At 43.0% G+C, this 27,152-nt stretch overlaps 1 long non-coding RNA gene across 1 annotated transcript in view; it reads right to left on the minus strand.

Moving 5' to 3' along the window:
• LOC108313475 overlaps window positions 1-22,669 on the minus strand; it is a 705,356-nt gene extending 682,687 nt beyond the window's left edge. Inside the window, exon 1 of the long non-coding RNA XR_005202384.1 lies at window positions 22,577-22,669. This is a non-coding gene — a long non-coding RNA (uncharacterized LOC108313475). The remainder of the gene's footprint in view (window positions 1-22,576) is intronic.
• Window positions 22,670-27,152: the final 4,483 nt, after the last annotated feature.

Genomic DNA, 27,152 nt, shown 5'->3' on the forward strand with positions numbered 1-27,152 from the left:
CAAAGAGGAAATGAGACTAAAGGTAGGTTTTGCTGGATGAGAACATATTGCTAACACAGGTGGAGGGGAGAAGAAACCACAAATGAAAAGGCATCGTGGTGAGAGCAACAGCCTGGCATCTGCTGGATGAGTATAAATAATTGTAATAATAATGAGGAAAGGAAAGGCAGAGAGGACAGAGGATAAGATGGAAAAGGCAATGAGAGCCATATAACCAAAGGTCATGGTGCTTCATGATAAGGGTTCGGCCTTTACACTGAGGGCACTGAGGAGCCATTGGATGGTTTTCCCCAGACTGGGGGGATCAGATCTCATTTCGAGAACTCTCCCTTTGGCCACACTACGGGTCTTGTTTTGTTTTGTTGACAGAGTCTTACTCTGTTGCCACAACTGGTGTGCAGTGGTACAATTTTGGCTCACCACAACCTCCACCTCCCAGGTTCAAGCTATTCTCATGCCTCAGCCACCTGAGTAGCTGGGATGACAGGCGCGTATCACCAAATCTGGCTAATTTTTTTATATTTTTAGTAGGGACGGGGTTTTGCCATGTTGGCCAGGCTGGTCTCGAACTCCTGACCTCAGGTGATCCAACCGCCTCAGCCTTCCAAAGTGCTGGGATTATAGGTGTGAGCCACTGCACCCTGCTGGGAATGTCCTGATGGAGTAAACACAGGAAAACCAACTGGGAGCTCACTGCATTCATCTGGATGGAAAGTTATGGGGGTTTGAAGTCAAGCAGGGGACGTGGGGTGGAAGGAAAGCTTAGGAGAGATATTCGGGGGTGACTGTGTTATGAATCCTATGTCCAGACCTTAATTTCTTCACCAGGCAGGTCATTAGAGCCATAAATTACAAATTAATCTTAAAAAAAAGAAAGTGTTGCACGTGAATTCTTCCTCTGCCCTCTGTGTGTATATTTGATGACTCTGTGTTTCCTCAGCAAAAGTCAATGAAACAATTAAGTCTCTGCCCATTTTTCCTTATCCTGATCTCCAACAGTGTTAAAAAGGCTTGCACTACACTTTTCCCACCCGGGCTTGTTAATAATTCATGCATTTGCCTTCTTTAGTTGATTTGCCTTTGCTGCTTAAACCCAGTGGAAATGGGGAGGTTCTCGTTTGGCTTTCTGAATGCTCCATCCTTACACACATTCAAATGGCCACGTCTTTAATGCCCATGATGTAGGACTGGTAAAATTCACTTTATCTTCCACCAAAATTCCAATCAAGAATTTTTTTAATGATCTCTGCTAATTTTGTCAGCTCATTTTCTGACAAGTTCTGTTTCACATGGATCATTCTGCCCAGAATAATTATGGCTAAACTAGAGGTAGGGATTCCATTGCTACTCAGAATGTCACCCATGGGCCAGCAGCATCAGCTTTACCCTGAAAAGGGGTTCCTCAACCTTGGCACTACTGACATTTGGGGCCAAGAAAGTCTTTATGGTGGGGGCTGTCCTGTGCATCAGAGGATGTTTAGAAGCATCCATGACCCCTACTCACCGCAGGCAAGGAGCTCCCCCACCCACCAGTTGTGACAATTAAAAATATCTGCAAGCATCATCAAAGACAAACATCTTCCCAGCTGAAAACCGACACTCATGGTCTTGTTGGTGCGGTAAACTCTCCACCCCTAGCACAGAGCTCATGGATCATGATCCGCATTTTAACAAAACACCAGGTGATTCCCAGACACATTAAAGTGTAAGAAGCACTGGGCTAGAGGGCTGGTTCCCAAACTTGGCTGCCTACTGGAATTACCCAGGAATATTTAAGATGATTCTAGTGTCCAGGACCCACCCCTAGAAATTCTGATTGAATTGGTCTAAGTACAACCTGCACACTGGGATTTTTAAGATCTTCCCAGGTGATTCTGATGCAACCAAGTTTAAAACCATCATTGATCCCACAGTTTAGCCCTAATCTTCATATTTTGCAGACGAAGAAACTGAGGTGCAGAAGGGTCCAGGGACTTTCCCATCTGGAAATCAGTAGAACCCAGACTTATACCATAAACATGCATAGTAAAATATCCAAGTTAGTGCTTTACTAGCCATTTCTAATACCTCTGACAACTGTGAGCATTATCTGTGTAGTTCTTTAATTTCTGTCTTCCTGATTAGATGCTGAGGTCTCTGAGGGCAAAGACAATATCTGACTGGCTCTCCACAACTGTATACCTCCCTGGTGCTTAGAATTCCATCTTGAACATAGCAAACAAGCCATGATGCAGCAAGGCAATGGATGAACAAAATGCCCAGACAACAGAAAAAAGAACGGAGCCTATGTCTGCCTGGTGCCAAGGTCCTATTCACCAAACACCATTGACAGAGTCGGAAAAACACAACAGGTGTTCTGTCTGTGGCTTAGTGCACTCAGTGCTCATCCTGACTGCTCGCTGGCTGGCCTTCCAGGCTCGGTGACTGCTCTGTGAGGCCCAGAGTGATATCACGGTCAAGATCTAGGTAGCAACCAGAGCATCACCCTCTCCAAGGGGAGCCTCCATTACACAGGAGCAGTAAGCCCATTGTCTACCTCCACCAGCCTCCCATCTTTCTGTGTGGCCAGGCCAACTACACCTCTTTATAGACAGGGACACTGGAGTTTAGCTGAGATACTAGCTGGTAAGTGTCAGAGGAGCTAGAATTCACAAGGACTCTGTGGTGCCAGCACTACCAATAACCCAGCATAGGAAAGAACTCTCTCCAGGTCCCTGGGGTCAGGAAAGCCCTTTGGATTTCAGGCCCCGCTGCTCTTCCAGCTTCGTTTTGCACTTTTCTCCTCCCTGCTCACCACTTCTAAGCCAGCAGAGCTCTCCATCCTCCCAGCCACATTGACCTCTTTTTACTTCCTTAAATGTGTCACAACCCCTCTTGCCTCTGAGCTCTCACACATGCTGTCGCAGTGGACTGCAATACTCTCCCATGGCCCATTCTTCCAGTCCTACAGGAAGCCTTCCCAAACCACCCCTCGCCAGGGAGACGCCTCTGTTTCACATCCCTGTGGGACCCTCCAGTTTCTACCGTTGCACTCACAACACTGTCTAACGATACTTTCTTATTTGACATTGCTACAATGTGGCAAGCTTTCAGCAGTGGGGAGGTGGTGGCATGTTCACCTGCTTCACCTTGCATCCCAAAATATCTAGCATAATCCCTGGCCCAGGCTGTGTGCTGAATAAACATTTACTCAAGGAATGAAGAAGCCAAACGCTGCTTACAGCACTCAAGCTAAGGCTTGGGTTTACATGCTCCCTTTCAGCCACAGGAAAGCGTGGAATTAGACTAACAGAATGGGGCAGAAGGGAAAGAGGGAGAGAACGACTTTGTTTTTGCTTAGATATTCAGCAAGTTGCATTAGTTGTCAAGTAATCACAAAAGAATCAATTGTTAGATTCCTGCATCCTTAGGGACCTTATCCCTCATCAGGCCTCCTGGAAATGACCTGAATTACCAAAGGAAGAGCAAACACCGCTCAGCAGCAACCAAGTCCCTGACCACATGCAAGAAGCAGGGTCACCCCAAGACAGGGAGTCAAGACCCTGGATCAGCCACAATAAAGACAGGCAGGCATGTGGCCTCCTTCAGACAGGGTATCCCCACCCAAGCCTGGCATTGCGCCTAGGGATTAAGGGCTTTCTAGGACACGGAAATGCAAATACTTGCATGAATGAAATTTAGCAAACTAGGATATACAGTCTCTTGGGCCAGCTCTGGGATCCACGGCTGTATGTGTGGCTGTGAATTTTTGTTGGCATTTCAGCAGACAGGGAAGAGTCAGGGAAGACATGAGGGTCTCTGCCTCTCTTGACTACCCAACGTGGTCTTAGGTATTGGAGGTGCATCTGGAGCATGAGACATTTTGGGGGAAATGAACTCAGTCCTCCCAAAGCAGGGGTCCTCCTCCCCTGGAAGAAGGTGCTATTATCTGAGATCTTACAAGTAGCCTGACTCTAGGAAAAGGAAGGGAACGCCAGGCAGAGGGGACAGACTAGACAATGGTGTGGGGGCCATCGTACATAGGGCATGTTCCAGAGTGGTGAATAGAATCAGTGAGTCAAAGCATTGTGCCACACTGAAGGGGATTTTGAAAAGTGACGATGATGATGAGATGATGATGATAATGACGCATCTATACATACAGGCTTAGTTTTCATGCCACCTTCTCTTATTGAGAAAATTCAAATGATGTTTTTGTCCAGGGTCCACCAGGACAAATGCTCAATGGCTGTTGGCCACATGTATTCTCATGTGATTGCTGCTAAGCTCCACGACAGGCTGTCATTTTCAGCAAGCTGCAAAATGAAAAACCAAACAAAGGAAAAACAAAACCAAGTCTGTGTTAATAAACATGGCCAGGAGTTGGCCAGGATGGCACACCAGTGTCCAGATGTGCTGAAGCACCCAACCATAAGGCCAGGGTCCTCTTCAGTTTATCACACCAGGCTCGGGAGCTAGAACTCTCCATCTGGCCCCAGTAGCGGCCAGGAATGACTTGGAGCAAGACAGCATGACACGAGCAAGAAGTACTTTATGGAGGTATCTCTGGCAGTAGGGCGGAGGATGGGTTGGAATTGGGGAGCAGTGTGTGTCAGGTAAAAGGGAACTTCCAAGTCTATATGAAGGTCCTAGAGAAAAGTGGTAGCAGGTAATAAAGGAAATGATGCATTCAAGAGATTTAGGGGATGAGTCAATGCATGTGGGAGCAGGAGACACAGAAAACAAAGGGAAAAATTAAAACAGTCTCCTTTGTAGAAGATACAGTTCATGTGGCTGTTTGGATAATCCTAGGTGCTTGGCTTTCCACAATTGTAGACGTTCAAGTACCATGCCCTCCTCTTCCTTTTCCTCTTTCTCATCCTCCTGCTTCTTCTTTGGGATAATTTCTTCAGATGCAAGTCACATAACATAAAATTAACCATTTTAAGTGAACAACTCAGTGGCACTTAGTCCATTCACAATGTTATGCGGCCACCACCTCCATCTAGCTCCAAAGCATTTTTATCATTCCAGAGCAAAGCTCCCCACCTATGAAGCAGTCTTTCCTCCTTTTTCATTCTATCTCCTGGTACCCACCAGTCTGATTTCTGACTCTGTGGATTTACCCATTCTGGTTATTTTGTATCCGTAGACTTATATGTGCTCCTTGTGGCTGACTTCTTTCACTCGGCAGGTTTTTGAGCTTCATCCACAGTGTAGCATGTAGAAATCTGTCGTTCCTTTGATGATTAAATTATACATCCTAGTGGAGACAGGCCACAATTTGTTTTTTTTTGTTTTTGTTTTTTGCTTTTGTTTTTGTTTTTCTTTGTGCTTTTTTTGAGATGGAGTCTCACTCTGTCACCCAGTGGTACAGTCTAGGCTATTGCAACCTCCTTCTCCTGGGTTCAAGTGATTCACCTGCCTCAAGTCTCCAGAGTAGCTGAGACTACAGGCACATGCCACCATCCCCAGCTAATTTTTGTATTTTTAGTAGAGATGGGGATTCACCATGTTGGCCAGGCTGGTCTCGAACTTCTGACCTCAAGTCATCCACCTGCCTTGGCCTCCCAAAGTGCTGGGATTATAGGCATGAGCCACTGCACCTGGCCCACAGCTTGTTTACCCACTCATCCAATGATGGACATTTGCGTTGTTTTCTCCTTTTGGCTGCTGTGAATAGTGCCTCTGTAAACATGTATGTACATTTTATTGTTTGAGTCCCTGTTTTCCATCCTTCTTGGTACAGACCTAGGCATGGAATTGCTGGGCTACCTGGGAACTCAACTTGTTTAACTTGTTGAGAAATTCTCACCTATTTTTCATAGTAGCTGCACCATTTTACATTCTCACCAGAAATGTACGAGGGTTCCAATTTCGGAACTGCTGTTTCATCAACAATGTCCCTTCCTTCCCAATACTGGGAGGTTGGTCTAAGTGCCCTTGAACTTAGCACAGCAACTTCATTTACTTCCAATTAGCCCACTCTGCAAATCAGCATTCCTTCCAGCCTGCCCTCAACTTGATCAGCCACAGTCTCACCCTCACGCCATTTTTGTGCATTCCCTTTAGTCCCAGAATCTGCTAAACCCAAACCCCGTCCACACCTTCACTCCTTAGTCCTCCCGGCCAGGATGCACTGCAACTGCTCGGGACCATTCTCTTGGACTAGCTGGACTCTCTAGTGTGGGAATATCAAATCAGTTTCATCTTATAAAGCAGCTCTACCTGATGGTGTTGGCTGCCTATATTGGCTGTGCTTAGAAGGATTCTGCGACTGCTGCAACTGTGCTGAAGATCGCCACAGAATCAATGAGGGTTGTGGAATTGGGAAGATACTGCACATGTGCCCACACCAACCATCTGCACCCCAGTCTCCATTTGCTTGTCCATTCTTGTTTGTTTTGTTTTCTTAGATGGAGTCCTGCTCTGTTGCCTAGATTGGGGTATTGTGGTGCAATCTCCGCTTACTGCAATCTCCACCTTCCGGGTTCAAGCAACTCTCCTGCCTCAGCTTCCTGAGTTGCTGAGACTACAGGCATGTGCTACCACACCTAGCTAATTTTTGTATTTTTTTTAAATAGAGACAGAGTTTTACCATGTTGGCTAGGGTGGTTTCAAACTCCTGACCTCAGGTGATCTACCTGCCTTAGCCTCCCAAAATTCTGGGATTACAGGCATGAGCCCCACACCCGGCCTGTTTGTCCATTCTGTTTGCTGTTATCTATTAGCCCCTGCCTGCTCACACACGCTCACCCCTCAATTCTGCTTCTCAGCTCCTCTCCACCGCATCTCGGTACAATTTCCCTCACAGTTGTTTCTGTCTGTTATCATCCCCGAGAATGCTCTTAGACATGGCAATTCCTCAGCACTGGCCCAAACCATTCCTTTAGGGAACTTTTTATGACAAATGATATGGCTTGGCTGTGTCCCCACCCAAATCTCATCTCGCATTGTAGCTCCCACAATTCCCATGTGGGAATACCTGAGTACCCACTACCCACTACCCATTGGGCAGGACCCGGTGGGAGGTAACTAAATCATAGGGGGCAGGTCTTTTCCATGCTGTTCTCAATAGTGAGTAGGTCTCAGGAGATCTGATGGTTTTAAAAACGGGAATTCCCTTGCACAAGTTCTCTCTTGCCTGCCATCATGTAAGTCCCTTGCTCTTCCGCCATGATTGTGAGAACTCCCCAGCCATGTGGAACTATGAGTTAATTTAACATCTTTCTTTTATAAATTACCCAGTGTCAGGTATGTCTTTACCAGCAGTGTGAGAATGAACTAACACAACAAATAATAGCACAACCTCTTGTAAGCAAAGGAACAAAATTAAGGGTAAGGGTTGAGATGAGCACTCACATCCAATATTTTGTCTCCAGACGTTCCCACTGTACCCTGACATTGTGAGCAGGAAGAGGGGGACTCCCTGGGTGAAACAGATCTGAGAGTGTATGTGGTTTTCTCTACTTCTTGCTACCTCTTACCATTGTAGGCAATAGCTGGGGCATTGGTCAAGAGGTTGGGAAGCTAGATCTCATTGCATCCTGATTTTGTCCTGACGTGGAATTGTCAAGACTTCACATTTCAAAGGCACCGATTATTTTGAATGCCGACAATAAACTCCTGCTCTTTGACTTGCTCTGTGAACCACACGGGATTTCAGATTTTTTTTTTCAGTTTTTGGGTTTCGATCTTTTAAAGCCAGCACTTCACAGAGCGGAAGTGTATGAATGAATTCCCCTGATTAGAGCTCTGCACATTGCCGACGATGAGCTTTTGAAGGGCTGATTTTGACAGTATCTGTGTGGAACCCAGCAGCATGCGGTCAAGTGAAGCCTAGAGCTGCTGGGAACTTCTTTGCTTTGCATTTCTATCAGAGCAGAGCTGAGCAGATTAAGAAGCAGAGCGGGGCCAGAAAGGCAGACACCTGAAAATGGGTGTCCCCCTCCACATCCCCTTGCCCTCCTTCAACCTCTGGCATCCCTCCCTGGACAACTGCCACAAAGCTTTCCCCACGGCCAGTCTCACATCACCACGCTGCAGCCAGGGACCTGTTTCCTAAAGTGGACTGACCACTTTATTGTCATCCTTAAAATCCTTCACTGGCTCTCTCATCTCTCCAGCAGGGATTCAACCTGAGTCTAGGCACTCCCAGGCCCTTAGTGCTCTCTAGCTGGAGGCCAGCAAATGTTTTCCGTAAAGGGCCAGAGAGTAAAAATTTGCAGCTTTGGAGGCCATCACACAGTCTCTATCACAGCTACTGAATTCTGCCCTTGGGTGAGAAAGCAGCCATAGGTAATGTGCAAACGAATGGCTATGGCTGTCTTCCAATAAAACTTTATTCACAAAAATCATGCCATTAGTTGGATATGACTAACAGCCTGCTCTATACTATCTAAATCTATAAGCAAAATGATGTGCCAATGTACATTTCTAGGGAGCAAGTTGGTAGATTTCAGCAAACAGCCGAAGGGTTTAATGACCACCCCCACCAAGTGCTAATGGGGCAGCTTATTCTTCTGGACGTGATCACCCAGCATTCCAACCCTTCACTGACCATGCTGGATGGCTCTCTATTTTAGTGTATACCAGGCTCTCTCCTCCATCACTGTCTTTGCACACATGCTCAGCCTAGTCTGCCTGGTCTAGCCAGTGAGTTCCTTCATTTAATAAATACCTGAGCACCCACTAGTCACTGGTATAGTTTATAGCCCTAGTGGAACTTCTAACCTAACAGTGGAGGAGACAGATAAGAAAACTGATACAATAGAAGAGTTGTGCAGCTTATGACAATTGTGTTAAACTGTTATGAATATAACATTGTGATACCTTTGTGCTCAGTACAGGGGAAAAGGAGGGGTTACTATGAGTTAGGTGCTAACCTAACTAGTTGGGTTCCCAGGAAGTGAACTAATCAAGGCTAAAACCAGGAAGTCCTGGTTAAACAGGCTGAGTTTATAGGCTGATCCTGTATGAGCCTGTACCAAGGGACCCTAAGTTAGCATGGAGGCTCAGGGAGCAGGTGACATTGCAGTGAGAGATCTATGCCCTGTAACTGTTGTTTTCCTTTTCTTTTGCCTTCCACCTCATGACCACTGTGTTCCATGCCTTTCCTTGTCCTTCTTTTTCCAACTATCTCCACTCTTTTTGCAGAACCACTCGCCTTCTCTCTCAGCAAGTCAAACTCTTTCCTCTTTAAAGACAGAAGACTTCCTTTTCACATGAATATTTTTTGTGCTATTACACTTAAATTAAATTTGGAAGAGTTTTGTTTCATTTTTGAAGACTGTACTTTTCTTTTTGTATAAAGTAATAGAATACATAGGAAAATTAGAAAGCCTGTAGAAATGTGAAGCAACAAAGAGAAAATAAATCAATACTCAACTCCACTTTATAATCATGAATGTGACAGAATAGTCTTGTCACATTTTTTCTGTATTGGTTGAGAGATCACATCCCTACCGTGACTCTTGCTGCAATAATCTCCTTTGGGTATATCTTTTTATGCTGGTCATTGCAGCAACAGAGGTTTTGTTTGTTTGTTTTTAATACAACTATGTAAGTTACACAAAAGGCCCATCACTTAAACAGAACTATTCCTGTTCTGGTAAGAGAGTAGTTCATGGCTGGGTGCACAAAGAACAGATGATAGATGTTTACCAAGGAGTAATGACCAAACCTATTTGTGATGCCTACTTGTTTTAAATGAGGACACTATGCCCATTTGACCTAGAATTTAATATTCTAGAATATTAGCACAAAGGAGTCCTGTAGTAACTTTATCTGCCCAGCCACAAGTTGAGTAAAATGCGCTGGCAAGTTATTATCTTATCTACCAGGTTGAGCCATTTGGAATCAACACTTTTGTAGCACAAATACAGTCAGGTATTAGCCGTTTCATTTGATTCAGCCTGTGTGTGCCAAGTGCCTCTATGTTTTCAAACCTAATTTATCTTGAATACACGTGTCATGAATTTACTAGCAGAAGGCTCACATGTCAGCGCCATGCCTCTGAGTTCCAACTCAGAATCCACCACTTACGACACACAGAATATGGTCCAACTCTTTGTCTCTCTCAACCTAATTTCCTCAGCGGTACAACACGTACGACAGCGTCCATGTCATCAGGCTGCTTAGTGGCTGGCAGAGGCCTTGCAGGCAAAGCACCTCTCTGGTACAACATACATAAGAAGGTGTTTGATCAAAGGGGTCTCTCTTAATGGACTTCTACTTATAAACCAAAAATAAAAACCTAAGCCTCCCCCACTGACTGAACAGGCCCCCTTCGAACCAAGAGAAACCTGAGAAATTGAATTCTGGACCATAATGGGAAGGGAGGTCACAGAAACCTGGTCATATTCCCTGCCTTTTAGGGACAACTGACAAGCACGAACATCAAAATAGAGATCATAAGACTGAAAACACAAACTGTTAGGCAACAAGTTACCAAATTCCACCTTTACTCTGATGTAACATCACATGACAGAAAACAGACCCTGAAGGAAATCAAAATATTTCACCCTAAAATATATGTATTTGACATATTTTGAAATGGCCCTGCAAAGCCATCTTTTACGGGGGAAATTTTACATCTGTTGAGAATCTCCATTAATGCAGCTAGGTTTTTCCTGGATCTAGGAGAGATTAGAGTCTGACGCTTTTAAAGTCTAAAAAAAGACATTTCGCATCTTCTTTCCAAGGCTGCTGCCTGGAGGTTTCGTGTATATAACCGGAACCTCGGCTTCCACAATCCCCCTTATCTTAACTCAAGCATTTACTTGAAGTCGTCAGATACACTCTAACTCTTTCAACTAACTGCCAATTCAGAAAATTTTTTAATCTACCTATGGCCTGTAAGTCTCCTCCTCTCCTGAAAAATGTTCCACCTTTCCAGGTCAAACCAAAGTATACCTCACATGTACTGATGTATGCCTTTGCTTATAACTTCTGTGTGTCTAAAATGTACAAAAACAAACTGTAGCCCAACCTCCTTGGACACACTTTCTCGAGAATTCCTACAACTGTACCCCAGGCCATGATCACTCATTTTGGCTCAGAATAAACGTCTTTAAAATATTTTACAGAGTTTCACTCTTTTCACCAATATACTGAAAACCCTCAGCCACGAGATCAGACACTTGAGATCATCTAGCATACCCCTTACAATTCCGCCTCCCCCAGTTCAGGAACACAGTGAGCCCCAGATGGCTAAGCAGACCTCCCAGAGGTGAGGGAACCTGAGACCCTAAGACCTGAAGGGGTGTCTCCATCCATTTAAGTGGCTATAACAAAATACTGTAGACTGGGTGGCTTGTGAACAGAGATTGATTTCTCACAGTTATGGAGACCAGTAAGTCTAGGATGAAGGTGCTGACAGATTTGGTGTCTGGCGAGCACGTGTTTTCTGGTTCATACACAGACGTCTTCTCACTGTGTCTGACATAGTGGAAGCAATGAATGAGCTCCCTTGGGTCTTTATAATAAAAGCATCAATTCCATTTATGAGGGCTCCAACCTTATGATCTAATCACCTCTCAAAAGGCCCCACCTCCTAATACCATCACCCTGATGGTTAAAATGTCAACAAATGAATTTGGTGATGCAGGGTGAGTATTCAGGACACAGCAAGTAGCTTCCCCAATACCAAGCTAATCAGTGCCTCTGTTGCTGGTCAGCCATATTCTGTCTTTACATTGACATATGACCCCATATAGCACAGGCACTGACACCGAGCCACATGATCAAGTGGATATGACCTTCACAGGGGAGGGAGGTAAATGACTCCTACAGAGTGAGAAAAGTCAGCGTGTGGGACCTCACAAAGCCACACATCCATGCCGATGAAACAGCTGGGGTCCAGATGCTAAGTATTCACCTCTAAAATGAAGCCTTTGCTAGCAGCTCAGAAGTCATCAGAGTTTCTCTGTAAGGGTTTCAGGACACGTGCAAAGACATTCTACCGAATCATACTATAAATGTATATTGAAAGTTACAGTGCTGTTTCCCAGAATCACCAGTTACTTCTAAATAGGTAAATTCTTCTCCCCTGACATAGCAGTGGGTTTCAGCAGCCTCAGCCTTTTGGGAAAATAAGCAACCCCAGAAGTCCCTGGGCAAATTTTAGAGTGAATCAGGTGTAAAAATCAGAGGGAACTCTTCTTACTTTCTCCTGAAAACCTGCTGATTTATGGAAATGGGGAAAGATTGCATTGCAAGGTGGAAATCAGTGGCATACAGCTCCCGCTCTTTCTTCTGCTACCCAGAGCACTCTGCAGAGCTCAGAGAATAACCCCAGCACTCAAAATGGGAAAATAAATAGCTCTGAGGGGATGTTTGAGAAAAAGTAGCCATTTTCTCAACTTTGAAGATAATAGAAAAGCTGAGAGTAGGAAAGACAAAAGTAACAGAATAATAAAAGTTAAGTCTCAGCCTCACCCTTCTGTTTCAAGTTACATGACCTTGTACAAGTAAAATAGGGATACTAGGACTATGGCAAGGTACTAGATTCTTGCTAATATTTCTTCTCTTTCTTGCATAGTAAATGTCGCTTTGCTAACAGACATTTTCCTACCCTTCCTTGTAGCTAAGTGTAGCCATGTAACAATTAGCTTTAAGCTGAAATGTAATAATTAACTTATGAAAATGACCTCTAAGAAGTAGTATGCCTTTTTACATCTACTTTCTCATGTCCTGGAACACATACATAATGGCTAGAGCTTGAGCAGCCATATTGCACCATGAGGTAGCATGCTAAAAATTGCAGAGCAGCAAGACAGATAGAGACTACGTCCATCCCTAAGGATTTTAGGAAGCTGCTTTTTCAACGTCAAATTTCCTATCTCTGACTTGTTTTATTTGCAAGAATAAAACTTTATGTGTTTAAACCACTGTAGGAGAGTAGATTTTTAATGTGAAGCCAAACTTAATCATAACGATACAAGTACCAAATTTACAGATTTGCTCTGAGTCTTACAAAGCTAATATGAGTGCCAAATACAGGGAAAAAATACAGAAATGAAAGATTTCTATCTTTCTTTCATACATATACTCCCCCCTCTACCCAATACACACACCATGTACTTCAAGGTTTAAGAATTGTGTAAAAATTCATTTTATGTATAAGAGAAAAATATGGATTTTTTTCTTTGAAGACTCAAAGAACAAACATTATTATTACACGTGGGAGGGTTTGAACATTGTGAGACTATAGAGTCATTTTAAGTAGCCTGAGGTTTTAATTTTGAACTTTAAACATCTAGAATAAAATTGCAACTAGTCTAGAATGATATACAGAACTCCCTTCATGACTTCCCCAATTGTGATTCTAAAACCAAAGGCCAAAACAAAACTCTTGATTGACTGTTTAAACCAGCTTCTCCCTCAGTGATCTTCCTCCCTGGAAATGCTATCACCACCCACACTGCTGTTCTGACCCATCTGCCAAAGCCGCCCCTGTTCCCTCTCTTTCCCTCCTGTCATCTGACTCAGAAGCAAGTCTTGTCGATATCTGCAAAGCCTCTCACAAATCCATCCACTTTTCCCTCCATATTCCCCACTGCCTGGTGCCAGTCCTCAGTGATTTGCCCCTTGGCAGCTGCCGTAGCTCCTTGACTGGTGTAGTTGGTTCTGGTCTTGCTCCCAAAAAGAACCATAACCATCTTAAAAATGAATACCAAATAATGTAATTGTGCCTAATGAAAATGGTTTCCCAACACAAGTTAGTATAAAATCCTCACCCTCCCTACCTCACCAACATCTCCTTCAGCCTCTCTCCCACGTGGTTCCTTGACTTCAGTCATGTGGTTGTATTTTTGTTCTTTAAATATGCAAAGTTTATTCATGCCAGGACTTTTGTATCTGCTATTTTCCTTTCCTGAATAGCCTTCCCCCACATCTTCACATGGTGTCAGCCTCAACACTCAGATTCCAGCTGCTACCTGCTGCCCCCCAACCACCTCCCTAAAGACTTACCCATCCTATGCCCTGGTCTCTATCACTTCCCTGTGTTTTAGCATCATTGTAACACAGTAAATACCTGATGTGTGGGGATTTGTTTGAAATTCCCTTTGGCCTGAAACTGCATTGGAAAACGGATCGTCTACAATGTGTTCACAGCTACATCCTCTGTGCTTGGGACATATTAAGTGCTCAGTAATTTCTTTAATGAATGTGTTAATTGACCATGCCAGTCAAAATATTATGATCAGCTGAGTTGATTTAACTCAGCTAATGAAATTAACATTAATATTAAATTTAAAGTGAATCCAAACAGAATCATTCATATTAATCCATCCAGCAAGTATCCCAGACTTTAGCGGACCCACTACCATCCCTACTACTCCGCACTACACCTTAGCACCACAGCCAAAGGCTTTCTTTGGGAGTGTATTTATTCAAACAAGCTTTAAAAAAGGACTAAATTGCTTATCAATAGTAGGGGGTATTAGAGAGTAACAAAAATATTCGTGTTTACATTCATACCTCTTCCCTCTCTCTACTGGCAAAAAATAAGAGCTGTTAAGAGATTATTAAACTACTTTAACCATCTACAGTTGATGGGCAAATCTTCTTCTAATTAAACAAATCCTACAGGTATAAGCCAGCTAAGGAAAACTTTTCATTTTAATAGTAGGCAGCATTTCTCCAGCTTTTTTTGGTCTTTCCCTAGAAACATGCCAAGTGCAGTCAAATATCGTATCTTCAGCGTATCCCACCCACTCACACACACCCCAGGTACTGAGTCTTCTAAACATAACAAATAGAAGTAGAGAAACCACCTGAGTCTAAGCTTAACAAGGTAGAATCAAAATGTGTTAATATTTTTATTGAACAGGAAACATGTCAGTTACATAGCAATTAGGGTAACAACATGATTCTCATTTTCTTTACTAAATCATGATCTCAGATGAGTATGCTTATTGGTAACTGACTGCTTATAAAAGCTTTTAAACAGTGTTTTGAACAAAGCAAAGATGGCAATGAGAATGAGGTTTAATCATTGGAGGATCACTCATTGAGGAGACAGATCTAGGTTCAAATCCCAACTTAATTTCTTCTAACCCTCTTAGCTCTAGGTAAGTGCCATCCATAGTTTGGATGTGGGTTCCCTCTAAATCTCATGTTGAGATTTGATGCCTGATATGGTTTGGCTGTGTCCCCACCCAAATCTCATCTTGAATTACAGCTCCCATAATCCCCATGTGTCATGGGAGGGACGTAGTGGGCGGTAACTGAATCATGGGGGTGGGTTTTCCCCATACTGTTCTCATGACAGTGAATGAGCCTCATGAGATCCAATTTTTTTATAAAGGGCAGCTCCCCTGCACATGCTTCTTGCCTGCTGCCATGTAAGATGTCATGATTGTGAAGCCTTGCCAGCCATATGGAACTGGGAGTTCATTAAACCTCTTTCCTTTATAAATCACCCAGTCTCTGGTATATCTTTATTAGCAGTGTGAGAAGAGACTACTACAATCCCCAGTGTTGGAGGTGAGAACTACTTCACCTCAAATACTGGGGTTGGAGGTGGAGAAGGTGTTTGGGTTATGGGTATGGATCTCTCACGAATGGCTTGGTGTCATCCTTATGGGAATAAGTGAGTTTTCCTTTTCCTGGTTCCCATCAGAGCTGGCTGTTAAAAAGAGCCTGGAACCTCCAGGCTCTACCACTGCCCCTCCCCTCTCGCCACGTGACCTCTGCACACAGCATCTTCTCTTTGCCTTCTACCATGAGTGGAAGGGGCCTGACGCCCTCATCAACTGAAGATACCAACCTTCACCTAAACTTTGCCAGACATCAGAATTGTGAGCCAAATAAAACTTTTTCTTCATAAGTTATCCCATCTTAGGAATTCCTTTACAGCAACACAAGCATACTAAGACAGTAAGTAACCCCAAGCTCCTTGAACTTCCCTTTTCTCACTTTGTGAAGCAGGGACGAGAAACTACTCTGGTTTTACAGGTTGCTGAAAGTATTCAAGTGCAACGTTACCAGGCAGAAACAGGTTGCCAAATAGGTAGCCTTAAGAAAGTTCACAGAAAATATTACTTCTTTCCCTTTTAAATCTTTATGTATTATTATATCTATATGTATCATGTATCTATATGAATAAAGACATTATCAGCAATGAAGATGACTTAGTCTAATAGCTACAGATAATTAGTCTAATAACTATCAATATAACATACAATAATTCCAGATGGTTTAATTCACTTGCAAATAGTCCGGCTTCTCCAGAAGGATTTTAACAGGAGTTGTAGTTTCCTCTTAAAATAGAAAGTTTTAACACAGCTCAAAAGATACTGGATACTTGCAAATAGGAATGCTTATATCCAGTATCTTTTGAGCTGTGTTAAAACTTTCTATTTTAAGAGGAAACAACAACTCCTGTTAAAATCCTTCTGGAGAAGCCGGACTATTTGCAAGTGAATTTAATCATCTGGAATTATTGTATGTTATATTGATAGTTATTAGATTAATTATCTGTAGCTAGACTGGACAGGGAAAACATGGCACATATACACCACGGAATATTATGCAGCCATCAAAAACGATGAGTTTGTGTCCTTTGTAGGGACAGGGATGAAGCTGCAAGCCATCATTCTCAGCAAATTGACACAGGAGCAGAAAATCAAACACTGCATGTTCTCACTCACAGGTGGGTGTTGAACAATGAGAACACATGGACACAGGGAGGGGAGCACTACACACTGGGGTCTGTTGGAGGGAAATAGGGGAGGAACAGTGGGGGTGGATGGCATGGGGAGAAATGCCAGATATAGGTGATGGGGAGGAGCAAATCACACTGCCACGTGTGTACCTATGCAACAATCTTGCATGTTCTTCACATGTACCCCAAAACCTAAAATGCAATTAAAAAAAAAAAAAAACCAAGCTGTACCCTGATCACCTTGGGCATATGTTCTCAGGACCTCCTGAGGGCTGTGTCACAGGTCATGGTTACTCATATTTGGCTGACAATAAATCTATAAAAATATTTGTCTAGAATAAATCTCTAAAAATAAAAAAAAAGATACTGGATAATTCAGAGCCCACTTCCCTTTCCTATCGTGATTCCCATGTCAAATCCCCATCATCCTCCATGTGCTCAACACTCTAAATGTGATGTCCTCCTTCATATATATTTTAACACTTCAATGTTCCCATAGATTTTGTATGTCTGGCTCCTTCTCATTCTCCAGCCTGAGCTCAAAGGTCACCAGCTCACAGTGGGACAACACTCCATGGCTGCTCAGTATAAATATTCTCTTCTCACTCCTCCCACTACCCTGTTTATTTCCAGTAGGGCACACAGGTTCAACCCACACCTGTCCTTTGCATGTCTGTTTGCTGGTTTAACATCTGCCCACTCACCAGGATGTATGTTCCTGCAGTCAGGGATCTTACCTAGTTCTCTGCCACTGGCTGAGAACAGGCTCCCAACAAGTATTTAATGAATAAGTAAGCAAACAAGCTTGTAAAGTGGTTGTTTTCATTTTGTTTTCCCCAAAAGGACAGCAAAACAAGGATATGGATGAAAGTGGTTTACGTTAGCTTAGGCAAAGCCAGCCAGAAGTAGAAGAAAGAGATGAGGAAGAGAAGGAAACTGGGGAAAAGGTGAATATTCCAGTGAGTCACCATCATGGGCAAACTGGGACTCTTGCTAGAAGATACTAGGAGAACACAAGAAAAGGCTTGTGGTTACACACACTCCCCACTCCCACTCCAGGAGAGATATGACTGTTTTGATCCACCAATTCACATAAGTTCTTGATTCAGGGCTACTAATTCCTGCTATACATTCCAACCTTGCTCCGAAATGCAGGCTGACTGGGCTCTGGCAGCCAGCGAAAGCACTCAAAGAATAGCAGAGGCTGAAAGTTGGAAACCAGGCAGGTTGTACACCAAAGTGCTACCTTCCAAGGAGATACATGACAGCAACCTTAACTGTTGCAACAAAGCTCAAAACATACATTCCAGCCACTAAAAATTAGGGTCATTTTCTCAAGTCCGTAAACCATGCTGGAAACACACATAAAGGATACACAGAGGAATACATGGTACACACACAGCAGCTAACTTTTCTGCTGTCTTCTCAAGTGACATCTTAAATAAAGCATGACCCAAGAAAATAAAACCATTCTGTTTACCATTAAAGAAAATGATTCATAGCAATATGTGGTTAAATACTACTCCTAGGGTATCTGCTCCAACACCTTGGCACTCCCCCAACCCCCAACAGTGGTCTGGAGAATGGCTTTTGCTTGGGATTCAACATGATTTTGAAATAACCAATCTCATATGAACAAGGTTTATGCTGCAAATTATTCTCTACAAAGAGCTATTAAAAATCAGTGATGAGTGAAAATAGTCTTCAAAATCTCATGTCAACATTCAAACCCTAGATTGAGTTTCTCCTCTCCAGTTTCATTCAAATAATTACACCCCCTGGATTAAATGATACTTTTTTAATTCGATTGCATCCCACAGCCATATGTTTATTTTATTTGGATGAGGGAGAAAGGTATCTTAATTTCTCATAATAAGAGCTTTCGGGAAATCTGGCACTTCAGTGGCACGGCAGTAATCAAAAGTGAATTCTATACAAGAGGTAAATTATATTGCCTTCCAAATTAATTTTCAAATGGTCACAATACTAATAAAACTCAGGCAAGACTGTGATTTCCCTTTTGCAAAAGTCCAGCTCCTCACTAACCAGGCGAAGCAAACTCACTGCAGAGCGCAAGGTCAGCTGCGTGCTACGTGTCAGGAAACCTGAGTTCAACCCAAGATGTATGATGCAAGTTGCTAAAGCTGGTGCACAACTTGCGAGGAAATTTGCCTCTTTGTATTCAGTTTCTTTATGGTCTGTGGCTGGTCCTGGAAGATGCCAGCAGCCAGCTGCAGAAACTGGAATGGCTTTGCAGCATTACAAGCCCCTAAACCCCTTATTTAGGATGGGGTTGGAAGCTGATCCTGCTCTTAATATATTGCTTAACTTTACTTTTAACACTTACAGCAAAGATTTTCCTCTGAAATCTACTTCAGGTGACGGATGAGACTCTTACTACACTGTGAGCAGTTTGAAGGCAAGGACTGGTGTATTCATTTCAAATGACTGCTATAGAACATAGTATCACAAATCTTGTGGCTTAAGGCAACACTAATATATTCTCTTGTAGTTCTAGAGGCTGGAGAAAAATCAGTTTTCTTGCCTTAAGTTTCTAGAGGCCAAGCACATTACTTGGCTTGTGGCCCATATCACTCCAATATCTGCTTCCATCATTCCAACTCTTTCTCTTTTGAACTTCTTTCCTCCCTCTTAGAAGGACCCTGTTATTGGGTCCACCTGAAAAATCCAGAATCATCTTCTCATTTCAAGACCCTTAGGCCAGGTGCAGTGACTCATGCCTATAATCCCAACATTTTGGGAGGTCGAGGCAGGAAGATCACTTGAGGTCAGGAGTTAGAGACCAGCCTGGCCAACATGGCAAACCCCCATCTCTACTAAAAACACAAAAATGAACCAGGTGTGGTAGTATGTGCCTGTAATCCCAGCTACTTGGAGGCTGAGGCAGGAGAATCTCTGGAACCCAGGAGGCCGTGATTACAGTGAACTGAGGTTGTGCCACTGCACTCCAGCCTGGGCGACAGAGCAAGACTCCGTAAAAAAAAAAAAAAAAAAGCCCTTAATGATGTCTAAAAGGTCCCTTTTGCCATTGACGGAGCACATTCACAGGTTCTGGGGATTATAGACACCTTTTGTGGTGCTATTCGTTCCATCACAATGGTAATCACTATTGTATCCTGAGCAACTAGCCCAGAAAAGCCAAATCCAGGTAACATGGAACATAGCAAAATAGAAACATAGTGAGCACATGTGGAACATGTGATTTATGCATGAAATCAGGCAGGCTGGGCTGTGAATCCTGGCTCAGCGGTTAGCCAACCAGCTTCCTGAACCTCTGAATCTCGGTTTCCTCACCTGTTTAAAATGATAGCTAATAGCACCCACTTTGAGCCATTGATGGCATAAATCAGAAAGCGCATGTTGAGAGAGTTTTTCCCAGTGTTTGTTACCATCCAAGCTCAATAAGCTCTCGCTGAAACACAGAATTAAACTGGGAGTCAGCAAATGTTTTCCGTGAAGGACCAGAGAGTAAATATCTTCAGCTTTGAAGGCCACAGTGTGTGTCACAGCTATGCAGCTCTGCAACAGCAGCACAAAAGCAGCCGTAGGGGTACATGTATTTACGAGCAAAGCTGTGTTCCAATAAAACTTTACGAACATTCAAATTTGAATGTTATATAGTTCTCACATGTCATGAAATTTTTTTCTTTTGATTTTTCCCATCCATTTAAAAATATCAAAACATCCTCGCATGTGGGCCACTCAAAAACAGCCAGATGGATTTGGCCCATGGGTCATGAGTTACTGACCCTAGACTAGGTAACTTCCAAACTCCCTTTTATCCAAGAGTCTATGGTCGTGTGAAATAGAATAAAATGTTAGGAAGTGGAGGAAAGGGGAGGCAATTAATCCTGAGTTCAAGGAAATTTGCCTCTGAACCTTGTATTCAGTTTCCTTATGCTCTGTGGCTAGTCCAGGAAGACCCAGCAAACGGCCCCAGAAACGGAAATCAACAAGGGATCTCATTTAGGACGTGGCTCTGCAGTATTACAAGTCCCTAACCCCCTTACTGAGGAAGGGGTTTGAGGCTGATCCTGCTCTTAATATGTTAGTTAACTTTATTTTTAATACCTACAGCAAACATGTTCCTTTGACATCAACTTCAGATGATGGAGGAGTCTCTTACTAGACTAGGAGCAGTTTGAAGGCAAGGACTTGTCTCTTAAATTTCTCCTCTTAAATAGCTGGGTTACCTCCACCAGCTCATTTAAACTCGCTAAGTATCTGTTTTCTCATTAGCCAAATGAGAAACGTGTACCTCGCATTAAAGCTATGGAGATTAAAATGAGCAAATCACACAACACAGCGTCCACAGTGGCCTCTGGGACTCAGTCAATGTGGGTTTTCATCCCTTGTTGTCTACCCTGGAGAAAGGGTGTTTCTTCATTGGAAGAGTTTGGCTCTAAACTGATCTTCTTTTTAAAGAGACAATTCCTAGTAACAAGATGGAAATGCCAAAGGTGGCTTTCTCCCCTCTTAAAACAGCACCAGGCCTGGGGATTTACCCAAAGTGATTATGAATCAACTACAGCGGCGGCTCTCAGGGACTGCACGCTGCACTGCCCTCAAGAAAACTGGGCTGGACAGAGAGAAGAGGGCATCTGCCTCTGAGTCCCTCAGAATGCTTCCCTTCCTACTGGAGGTTGAGACTTCAGGGAGAGTCCGGAGGTTGAATCCAAGGTTAACTGCACTTAAATTCAGGGTTCGGAATTTCTCAACTCATTAAGAGTAAAAGAAGAAAGAAAGCAAATGTGTTGTGCATTGCACATGGAATTCAATCTCCCTATCTCCATGCCCCATAACAAAACCCTTCTCCCTGCAACATCCACTGCAACTCACAGAAGCACAACGCGATAAAACACCAGCTAAGCGCTTACATCATTTTACAATCAAGCATCTCCAAATCTGTTTATCTAATCAGCCCCAAATTCTGTCAGAGCATTGACATGTGCATTTCTAAATAATTTCAGGATGTCAACCTGAATAGACCCGCAGAATCGGAAAGTTAATTATCTTTGACAACTTTGCCAGCTAATTTCCTATTTATATGTACCAAACCGGGGGCCTCTCTCATCCCCTCTTGTCACAAAGGATTTATCAATCAGATCAAGGCCTAAAATTGTCTACCAAGGCATTCCAGCTTCCCAAAGGGGCGTTTATCTGTTTGAAATCTTACCCTCTATCCAATGACAGCAAAGTTGACATGAAACAGAAGAAGAGCTGCTTCCTTTCTCCGTGAGGCCCCAGCAGCCGAGGGCCCCTCTGGCCAGCTACACCCTCCTGTCCCACAGCCCAGCACCCCCACCCTCTTTTCTTCCTCTTGTCTTTATCTGCCTACACTTGTCATGCCCAAATTTCCCAAGTGACAACAGCTTCACCTCTGCATTTCAGCTGACAGACCCCCGCCAAATGCCGGAGCCCTGCCTGTCTGAGCCAATCCGCTGACCCTCACTTAGGAAGGCGCGCCCTGGGAAACCCAACAGGCCAGTGTTGACAGATGGCTTGATGGTGGCGGCTAGGGCTCCTGTTGTCACTACTTTCTTCTGACAGTTAGTCATGTTTAACTTTAATGGCCATTTCCGCTGCCAGTTTCCCTGGAAAGGAGCTGCTGCCTTACAAGATTGCAGCAGGCTGTGGCTGAGAGGGTTGAGGGCAGGCGCCAGGGTGGGCAAGAATGCCTGGAGTTCTGATGCTGGTTCCTCATCAGAGGAGCTGCCGAGGAGGCAGTCACAACCAGGACAGGATAATCAGGCTGGCCTGGACCTTCCCAGTTGCTGCCCTCAGCCACCAGAGGCACAGGAGAAAGGGCGCAGGCAGGAGGTTTTCCAATCATTTATCCATCTACTCACCATGCATTCACCAAACACATTCTCCAAACTGATCACCACGTGCATAAGGCCCTACCTTTCAGGAACTTGCAGTTTCATGGACGATATCCACTCACTTCTCTTGTTCCGCAAATCCATACCAAGGACCTTTGATGTACAAGGCACTCTTCTAAGCAATAAGGATACAGAAGTGAAAAAAAAAAATAAGAAAAAAGAATTAAAAAGAGCTGTTCTCATGGAGCTTATATTATTGCAGAGGTCAGCAAACCAGGGCTAGTGGGGAAAATCCAGCTCATCTATTTTTGTAAATAAAGTTTTATTGGAACATATGGGCATTTGTTTGCATATTGCCTATGGCTGCTTTTGTGCTACAAAAGCAGAGCTAAGTAGTTGGAACAGACAGCATATGTCCTACAAAGTCTATGATACTGACTATCTGGACCTTTGCAGAAAAAGTTTTCTGACAGATTACTTCAATACAACAGGATAAGTAGAAATAGCAATCTATAGTGTCCAGAGGGAGCCTGGTTGGCGCTGTGAGATCCATTTTGTTTAGTGTTGTTGCCACATGCCTGGAACACTGTTTGGCACAGAACAGGTGCTCACCAAAGTTTTCCTTGGCTGGATAAGTGAAAGAACAGATGTTCTGTTTTCACATGTCATGAAATTTTAGAAGGGGCAGACGGAAAGGTTTTAGAAGATTTCATGAAGGAGGTAATACATATGCCAGATGTTGAGGAATAAAAAGGTATCTACCAAAAGAAGACGGGAAAGGAAAAGCTTTTCTGGAAGAAGAAAAATCACTTGTCATGTTTACAATGCAGGGGCATAAAACAGGATGGCACATTTGGGGAAAAGAAAGATCAAGCATAGAAGCCTGGATCAAGTCAAAGGGAGGAGGGGCACCATAAAAACTTGCATGTATCATCTTACTGAAGACAGACAGCATGCATAACCTCAGCCTGAAGCCAGTGGAACTTCACAGAGAGGCCCCATACTTTGGAGTATCTTCTTTAAAATAGAATTTGGCCTCCATTTCTTCCATCTGGGGCACTCATCGTCCCTTTGTCCCATGTACGGGTGTAAAGGAATGAAGCTGAACAGATGCCCCAAGAAGCTCTAGGACAATGCCTATAGGGTCATCCTGGGCCCCCGGCCAAGACCCAGTTCCAGGAGAATGGTCCAGCAAGCAGGAGGCTCCCTTTGACTGGCATGGGAATTACTTCACGGAACTATGTGGGATTGCACCACTGAAATGGTGCTGCCAGGTGGAGTTTAGGGTGACTATTACTCATGTCAGACACACTCTTGAGTTTGGGGCTTTGGCTGTTCACAGATCATTGTCAATCCTTGCGCCTGTTGGGTGGGCACCTGTGTTGGCTTTCGCCATCTTCTGACAGGAGTGCCACCTACAGGATGTAACACCCAAGGGCAACTGGGTGGTGGCAGATGTCCTTTATCCTGTGTTCTTTCTAGTCTGCTGCTGATACCCAAGGGGGCTACTCTCTCCTTTGCAGGCTCCATGGAGAGTGGGTTTGAACATGCCTGTCTCCTCTGAGGGTTCCACAATGTCAGATGGCCTTTTAATTGACATCCTCTCTTGCCTCTGTTCATGTGTTGATGTGCGGCTCTATGTTAATGTCATGGTGGATGAGAAGAAGACACTCTTTGCACAAAAAGATTACTCTTCTTTCTCTATCCATGGGCCCTTGACATCCTACCCTGTGCTTCCCACTGTGGAAGGCAAGCTGCCGTCATCAAAAGAGGTCACGTGCTTGGAGCACTGTGATTATAGCCTCAAAATTTTGTATGTCGACGTGTCTACATGTCCTATGTTGAAACAACAAAATTCTAAATGGTAGATTTAGCATGACCAGAAAACAAATCATGGTTCCTATTCTCCTGCATCCTCTTGATAGGACTGCATTTATGGTCATCAATGAAGCACAGCCTTTGAGAGAATCACTAGAAACCAGTATTTAAAGGCAGCATGACGCATGATGCAGCTTATGAATAATGACAGAACCAGCATTAAATAAATGGTGTTGGGATTTGCAGAGCAAGACGAACTGTGTTGTTTCAACATAAATAGGTTACAGAAAGCCATCATATTTCAAGTTAAAGCAGTGTTGTTACCTTTTGCTCATGATAAAAGATATGAAATTAGCCAGGAATGGCGTATTGGATAATAAAGAACACAAAGAGGTGCTTTCCGGAATTAATGGTGCCTGAACTCTGCAAATGCATTGATTGGACAATAAACCAATTTATGTTCTCTGCCCATTGTTCTACCTATTCATCAGTAAATTGCTATACCTCATATGGACCCATGAATTCTATAATACATTTTATAATCAAATTGTTTATATAGACACAATTATTGCCCAAGGTCTCACACACCCACAAGGGGTCCTGAAGGTACAATATGTGCCTTTCAGTCCCAGAGAAGTATCATGTTTACAAAAAAAAAAAAAAAAAAGGCAACAATTAAAGAACCAACAAATGACCTGAAGGAATCCTAGCCTTTCCTCCTTTTCCTTGAAGGACATCTAGCACTGACCAGAAACTTCTGACTTTTTATCCTCTCCGAGTTCTCACCTCCAACATTCTCCAAAGTGTTTTGGCCTTTTTGCTAATACACCTCCTTCCAAAGCAGTCTCCCTCCATCCTCCCCACACTCTGTCATGCTTCTATACAGTCCAGTTTCACTTTCATCACCAAGTTCATCCACAGCCCAGCCTTTCTATTCTTCTTTTTCTAGCTTTATGGGCCTCCCTTAGTGCAGCAAGTTGACACATAAAATTTACCATCACAGCATGTTAACAGTTAAGTGTAAAAACCAAAATGATGGAGTGTCAGCATCCCATAGAGTACCAATATAGTTCAAATACAGTATTGATTTCCAAATTAGTAGTATGGAAAAAGGAAAGAAGACAACTAAGCCAGTTCTAGTAAAAGAGAATTGGTAGAAAATAACAAGGAACAATTATGGTAAATAACAGCAACAAAGTAAGATAGCATATATAAATTGAAATGTACTGGTAATCATAATAAGACTAAATAAACCTTTACTAGTTAAAAAAGACAGATACGGCCAGGCGCGATGGCTCATGCCTGTAATCCCAGCACTTTGGGAGGCGGAGGCAGGCGGATAACCAGGTCAGGAGATTGAGACCATCCTGGCCAACATAGTGAAACCCCATCTCCACTAAAAATACAAAAATTAGCTGGACATGGTGGCACATGCCTGCAATCACAGCTACTCAGGAGGCTGAGGCAGGAGAATCATTTGAACCAGGGAGTCAGGGGTCGCAGTGAGCTGAGATCACACCACTGCACTGCAGCCTGGCAACAGAGTGAAACTCTGTTTCAAAAAAAAAAAAAAAAAGACCAGAATTATCAAAAGCAAAGGGAATATACATATTGTCATGTTCACCTAATAAATAGTAGCTAAAAGTAAGTGGTGTAATATTAATGTCAGACAAAATGTATCAGACTGTAATATAACAAAAAACATTGTTAATGATAAAGTTTTATGACATGATTCAAGGAATGTTATCCTTCCATCTGACTTATACTAGCATATACCTGATAATATAGCTTCAAAGACAAAGCAAAAACAAACAGAATTACAGAAAAAATTAACAAATGCACAATAAACATATAACATTTTAATGAATTTCTATCATTAATTGGTTAGTTCTTCAGCATTTGACTCATTACCTGATTTTCCATCTCAAAAATCTAAAAATGACTCCAGAAGAAATAAACCCCATTGCTTACATTCACAACTTCCTCCCAGATAGACTTTTAGGAAGGGGTACCTGTGAATACTCTAATGCCACAAACGACATATTGATCAGCTTATGTTTGCCAGACTAAGTTTTGAGATTTCTCCCAAAAGCCCGAGATAAGAATTGAAATATAGACCATGGTATTGCCCAGAACATTACTTTCCAGTTGAAATAAAGATTTAAGTAGCTGGATACAAAGGCTTTAAGAGGCGGTTTCAAGAAGATCTTGAAATTCTACAGCAGGTTTTGTCTTTGTCTTCACCATCAAAGCAGAAGGAATGAGTGTCAGAAATGATGACAAAATGTGGGGCATTGATCATATAATTTGTGATTAATTTCATCTGGACTTTGGTACTTGGGCCTCTGCATATAAAAACGAATCTATGGAGTGAATATAGCACAAAATTTGTGTCACAGAAGTTGTCAAATGGTACATGAAATGGAGCAAACAAAACCATCCCAAATAACCCCTCTCTAACCAAGGTGCCATAAACTTGTGTATCTGGGGGGCTCTTAGGGGTATATGGGGAAGTCTTGATATTAATCCTGGAAATTAAGTGCAGGTCTTCAGAAAACAAGAAAATTAGATTTTCTTTGGTGTGTTTAGATTTTTTTTAATTAATAGACTATTTTTTAGAGCAACTTTAAGAACTGAACAGAAAGCACAGTGAGGGAGTTCACATCTGCTCCACGTCCTCCTTCTCCTCCTCAACGTCCCTCATTATTACCACCTTGCACTAGTGTGGTACATTTGTTACAACTGATGAATCAATGTTAACACATAATTATCCACCAAAATCTGCAGTTTACATTACAGTTTACTCGGTGTACTGTATAGCTGTATGGGTTTTGAGTTTT

This window comes from Cebus imitator, unplaced genomic scaffold, assembly GCF_001604975.1.
Source record: "Cebus imitator isolate Cc_AM_T3 unplaced genomic scaffold, Cebus_imitator-1.0 Scaffold137, whole genome shotgun sequence".
Classification (NCBI taxonomy): domain Eukaryota; kingdom Metazoa; phylum Chordata; class Mammalia; order Primates; family Cebidae; genus Cebus; species Cebus imitator.